The sequence below is a fragment of the Artemia franciscana genome, chromosome 14, assembly GCF_032884065.1.
Source record: "Artemia franciscana chromosome 14, ASM3288406v1, whole genome shotgun sequence".
Lineage (NCBI taxonomy): Eukaryota > Metazoa > Arthropoda > Branchiopoda > Anostraca > Artemiidae > Artemia > Artemia franciscana.
Genome location: NC_088876.1, coordinates 29,365,659 through 29,371,658, shown reverse-complemented (window position 1 = coordinate 29,371,658; position 6,000 = coordinate 29,365,659). Strand labels below are relative to the sequence as shown.

The window sequence follows — 6,000 nt, the reverse complement described above, 5'->3', positions numbered from 1 at the left end:
ACTTTTGCTGATATCAGATTGTAGCCTGAGCCCACATTAGCTCCTATACAGCCCCTTATATTAAGCACATTTTGCTCCATAAGCAACTGTCAATCTGATTTCCGGTTTGAACGTCAAGAGCTGTACAAATATATCTGTGCATATCTCAATGGGTAAAGAGAGTGCCTCACATTACAAGTTCGTTCAGGAATGGAAAGAGCATTAGGAGTTGTCCATTTTCATTTCACTGGCCCAGGCTATGCTCACTGAAAACCCATGAATAAAACAGTTAATTATTACATACCTTCGTGTTAAAGTATCTTTAAAAGCATGCCATGTCATGCTGCTGTATGCCATTGACTATGGGGCTCATCGTTATGCAGAATTCATACTTTGGTTCCTCAGTGGCGTCATTGGTAGGTGCGAAGCCTGCTAATACTGACAATTTTACACAGGTCAGACTGAGTATTCAGAATTAGGCTGCATCCAGATGTAGCATTCTTCGTGAAATAAGCTTTCGGACACGCTCTAAGTATATTGTTATAGCGACAAAATCCTCCGAGGATTTGTCAATTTGTTTTACGTCTACACGCAGCATAACCAAACCATTTTCCAGTATTAGTCACATAGAAACTTTTGACTTGATATATTCTGCTACATTAGGCACAAATTGTTATGTGCCTGATCTATGGTAATAATTGATTAATTTAAATTATAATTTGAAGCAGTAGATAGTCATTTCAAAACAAGCTTAGAACAAAAGCTCTGATGATCTCATTTATACCTGCTTCTGATCCAATTTGATAAGTAATTAGGGCTAAGCTATGAAAAGCAATAACAGGGGTGGCCTAGGGACAAATTGAACACACTGCTCGATGTTTTTTTTGAGGCTATTTTTAAATATAATAATTATTTCTCTAGTCAATCCAATCTAAAGTTCTTTAAATGAGCCCAAAGTTTAACATAGGCCTAGCCTCTTTCCTTTATTGTCAGCACAAGAAATTAGCCTACACAGGCCTAAATAAAGTGTTTGGCAATTGTAAACCAATTTTTTTCCAAGGCTTTTTGTTCATCAGGTTTTGATTATAAAAAATGGGTAAAATTCTAGTCAATTGACTTCTTGCTATCTCGGAAAGGGTTTAGGTCAGGGAAATGAAACTTTCAGGGATGGGTCTACAGGCTAAAGTATGTTCTAGGAAGGTTATTTAAAGTACCCATCTCCACTCCTTCTCCCTCTAGAGGGCCCTGAAATTTGCCTACATGACAGGTCTATACCTATTGAAATTTTGACAAAACAACATTTTACCTTAATTTTCAGTTACTATTTGCCTTTTCTCTGCCTTTAGTTCTGAAAATACAATTCATGTTATTTGAGTAGAATTTTGAGCCATATTAATGTTTTTTTTTCAAAATTTAGGAAATGTATTTGCATATCTTTAAAACCTTATAAAATGGATTTGGGCAAAGTTATGAAGCTGAAAACAATTTTGTTGTACCTCAATTAAGCAGAAGACCTATTTTGCAAGGTTTCACTTTTATAACACACATATTTTCAAAGGTCAGGGCCCTCTAGAAGGAGAAGGAGTGGAGATAGTTGCTTCAAAATACCTTTTAGGGACATACTTTAGTCTGTAGATTCATCCCTGAAAATTTCATTTTCCTAACCTAAACCCTTTCTGAGATAGCAAGAAGTCAATTAACTAGAATTTTACCAAAAATTGCCTATCCTCCTGGGTGGATTAATATAAAGGTAAAACTGGTGCAAACAGTATTACTGGCTTTCATACAAAGTGAATATACCACTTGATGCCTTTTTTTATGCCCTTTACAAATATAATAATGGATTCCACTGTTAATTCAGATTTAAGCACTTTTTGACCTCTTGACCTCTTAAAAATGACCTGTATATAGGGTCATTGCAAATCTGTAATAGTTTAGAAACAAATTCAGGCTATATATTTGCACATCAGGGGGTGGGGGTAAAGCATAGCATATATTAAATACTTAAACTAACCATTGCTTTTTTTTTTTTTTTTTTTTTTTTTAATAGGACCCTGAAATTTGCCTACATGACAGGTCTATACCTATTGAGATTTTAACAAAAAAAAAACATTTTACCTAAAATTTCAGCCTTATCTCTGCCTTTAGTTCTAAAAATGCAATTCCTGTTATTTAAGTAGAATTCTGAGTCATATCAATGTTTTTTTTTTCCCAAAATTTAGGAAATATATTTGCATATCTTTAAAACCTTATAAATTGGGATTGAGCAAAGTTGTGAAGCTGAAAACAATTTTTCTGTACTTCAATTAAGCAGAAGATCTATTTTGCAAGGTTTCACTTTTATAACACAAATATTTTTAAAGGTCATCAAAAGTCAGGGCCCTCTAGAGAGGGAAGGAGTAGAGGTGGGTACCCTAAAATACCTTCCTGGAAATACTTTAGCCTTTAGACTCATCCCTGAAAGTTTCATTTTCCTAACCTAACACCTTTCCAACATAGCCAAAAGTCAATCAACTAGCATTTTACCAAATTTTGATCTTCATTAAGGCCCTTCCCCCTAAACTTAGGAATTATTTTTACAGATCCTTATAAACTTATAAGTTGAGATTATGCAAAATATATGGCTCAAAATACTTTTTACCTTAATTTGCACTTTGAAGTAAATCAACATCCATTTTGTGCCTCATTTTAGCCAAAAAAAAAAACCTATTTTACAAGGCTTTACTTTCATAAAACAAAGATTGCCAAAGGCCAGTGCAGGTAAATCTATAATAGTTAATATAATAGTTATATATTTATATATAATAGTTTATATAATCTATTGTTTATATAATAGTTATTGACTCCTTATCAATAAAGTGAACATGCCACTCAATACCTTGATAATTCTAGAAGTGCATCCATTTCTGGTTGACCCTCCTCCTCCATGGGGCATACTAAAAATTCATAAAGTGGGCTTGTTTACAGGTAACATTACCTATAGAGCAAAGCATATTAGTTCATGAGCTCCACAGAAAGCAGGGCAAGGTCTGTATTCTATATTTATTTAATAAACCTTGTTTGAGGTTTTTTTTTCATAGTTTGATCACTCTTTGTTGAATAAATATAGAATACAGACCTTAGCCTAATGCCTGCAGGGCTCATAGACTAATACACTTTGCTCTATAGGTAATCTTACCTGCAACCCCACTTTATGCATTTTTAGTTTGTCCCATGGAGGAGGAGGGTCAACCAGAAATGGATATACTTCCCTAATAATGACAAGGAAACACTATATGATTGGCAGGATCTTGCTAAATGCAGTAATGCATACTTTAGAGCACTTGGGACAAAAGTAAACATTTACCAATGCCTTTTTATGCTCTTAATGAAAATAATAATTTGATTCTGTTAGAAATTCAAATTTAAGCACTTTTTGAGCTCTTCAAAATGACAAATTGTCAATTAAAGTATAAATTATGGGTCATTTTCTGACAAAATAATACTATGTTTTCTCAGTGCCATCATTTTTTAGTTATTTTTGAAAAAATAATGCTACATTTTCTAAGTGCTAAAGCTATTTATAATAAGGTTAGATTAGGGAAAGAAGTGCTTAAATTTGAATTTGGAATAGAAGCAATTATTCACAAAGAGCATAAAAAAGGCATGAAGTGGTATGTTCATGTTGTAGGTAACTCAATTATATGAACTGTCATAATTTTACCCCAGTGCCCTCTGGAAGGAGGAATGAATATAGACACTATATCTTCCTTGGAAATCATTAAGGTCATGTATGCATTCATGAGAGTTTCAATTCACCTAGCCCAACTACTTTCTAAGATTAGAAAAATCCCCTAAACTAGAATTGTACCCAACAGAATCCTTGATTACTAATATCCAGGATGTTTCTACTAATCAGATCATCATGTTTCCTTTTATTAGGCTATTATGCACTTAAAAAAATGATTTCAAATGATATTTGGTATATTACACTCTCAATCAGACACAGATAAATTAGTTTGTGGTAATGAACTTTAAGTAAGGAGCAACATAGCTCAATAGCAGCCAAAACTCTAAAAAATAGAATTTGAAAACCTAATATCAAAAGAATTAGCTTTTTATGTTGATTCCAAATATATAAGTTTCATTAAGTTTGGTGTTACCTATCAATGGCTATGAGCCTGAGAAAATTTTCCTTGTTTTCAAAAAGTGGGGAAATACCCCTTAAAAGTCAAAGAATCTTGAAAATCATCACACCATCACTTTAGATTTGTAAAGGGTAATTGTCTAGTGTAAATTTTTATTGGGATAATTCTATGGGAAGAAGTATTTCTTCATGGATGCACAGCCAAATTTCCTGGCACCATTTAAAATCAACTAGAAATTAAATTAAAAAAAAAATAAACAGAAGCTACTAGATATATGAAAGGGATTTCCACTCCTCAACACCTTGTTCTTTATGCTAAAGTTCTGATTTTGTCTCAAATCTTGAAGAAAGACTCCTGAAACAAAGGGTTGTGCAATAAGAACAATAAGAAGCTTTTTTAAAAGTACTAAAAAACTTTAGCATAAAAAGCAAGGTTTTAAGAAGCAGCAAACACCTACACATACATAGTAGTTTTTGCTTGTTTTGAGCATTAATGTTGCTCCTTACTTTCAGTTGAAAAAATTAGTTTTTTTTATTTAATTACAAACTGAGAAGATGACTGGTATAATATAGGGGTCACAAGGTATTACTACATTGATATAATAATGGGTAGGGTATAGCTATGGGTAGACTCAAGATCAATTTGCCTAATAGTAGGATGACCAGAAGGGGGTACCAGGGACTTTTCGACTCCCAACATTAAAAGTAGTAGCATCTCTGTACAGCATATCAAATTAAGGGCTTGACAGAAGGGGGGTAAATTTGTTGCAAGTGAATATCAATAAATTATTACATTATTATTTTTAATCTGCTTGTTCTTATTTTACCTTAAATTGCATTTACAGCAAGATAAGGTGGACTGCATCCTCCTGTTGAACATCTTGTGTCCCACTTATACTTCCATTCTACATTAATCCACTCCAAATTGACTGCATTTTTGAAAGAATTAATGGATTCACCAGTGACAGTCTCATTGGAAAGACTGTTCCAACAGCCTCAACTGAGAAACGTGTGCCAGATTTATCCTGCATAGAATATGGAATCTGATTGTTATGGGGACCCATGTGAAGGACTTTGCATTTTGATGCAGGTTGAACCCCATCATCCAAATGGGAGCCCATGAGGAGAGACCATTCAAGTCATTTGCAGGGTTCCATTGGCAATTCTAATTAGTTTGCTGTCATCAGCGTAGAGAGTGATGGGGTTTTGTAGAACATCCTCACAATCCTTAATTTAAATAGAGAAAAGGGTGGGGTCAAGGATGCTTCCCTGGGGTACCCTGCTTATAACTGGTGCAGGCTCTGAAAATCCAGGGTCTCCACTGTCAGAGTAGATCATGACTTTCTGGATTTGGCCAATCAGAAACAATCTTATCTACTCCACAGCGTCGGCATGAACTCCATGTGCATGGAGCTTGTGTAAGAAATTTACAGACAACTTTATCAAAGGCCATAGCTTGGCCGAGACACAAGACTTCAACTGCTTTACCTTCCTCAATTAGTTTAGTGACTATATCATAAGACTGGATCAGGTTTGTCTCAATGGACTGATTCCTTCTGAAACCATGTTGAGACTTCGACAGTGACCCATTTTTTTTCAAGGTGGTTAATAATAGCGTCATTGAAAATACTTTCGCGCAGTTTAGAAATGACTGATGTTAGACTAATAGGCCAGTAATTTTCAGGATTATTTTTATCTCCCTCCTTGAAAATTGAAACTATATTGGCTGATTTCCAATCATATGGTACCACCACCATCCTCATGGATGTCTTAAGAATATCAGGCAGTGGTATGGCAACAAGAGCTGCAGCTTATTTCAGCAAACTTGGATGAGTGCCATCGGGGCCCTGGGCATTGTTTGGATCCAAATTATTCAGGCGCTTGAAAACATCATC

At 34.6% G+C, this 6,000-nt stretch overlaps 1 protein-coding gene across 2 annotated transcripts in view; it reads left to right on the top strand.

Annotated features, from left to right (window-relative positions):
• The first annotated feature begins 561 nt into the window (after positions 1-561).
• The window catches only part of LOC136035548 (CDK5 regulatory subunit-associated protein 3-like), a 48,222-nt gene continuing 42,783 nt past the window's right edge, over positions 562-6,000 (top strand). For both annotated transcript variants that reach the window (XM_065717406.1, XM_065717407.1), the window contains exon 1: positions 562-670. The gene's annotated coding sequence lies outside the window, so the exon portion shown is untranslated. The remainder of the gene's footprint in view (positions 671-6,000) is intronic.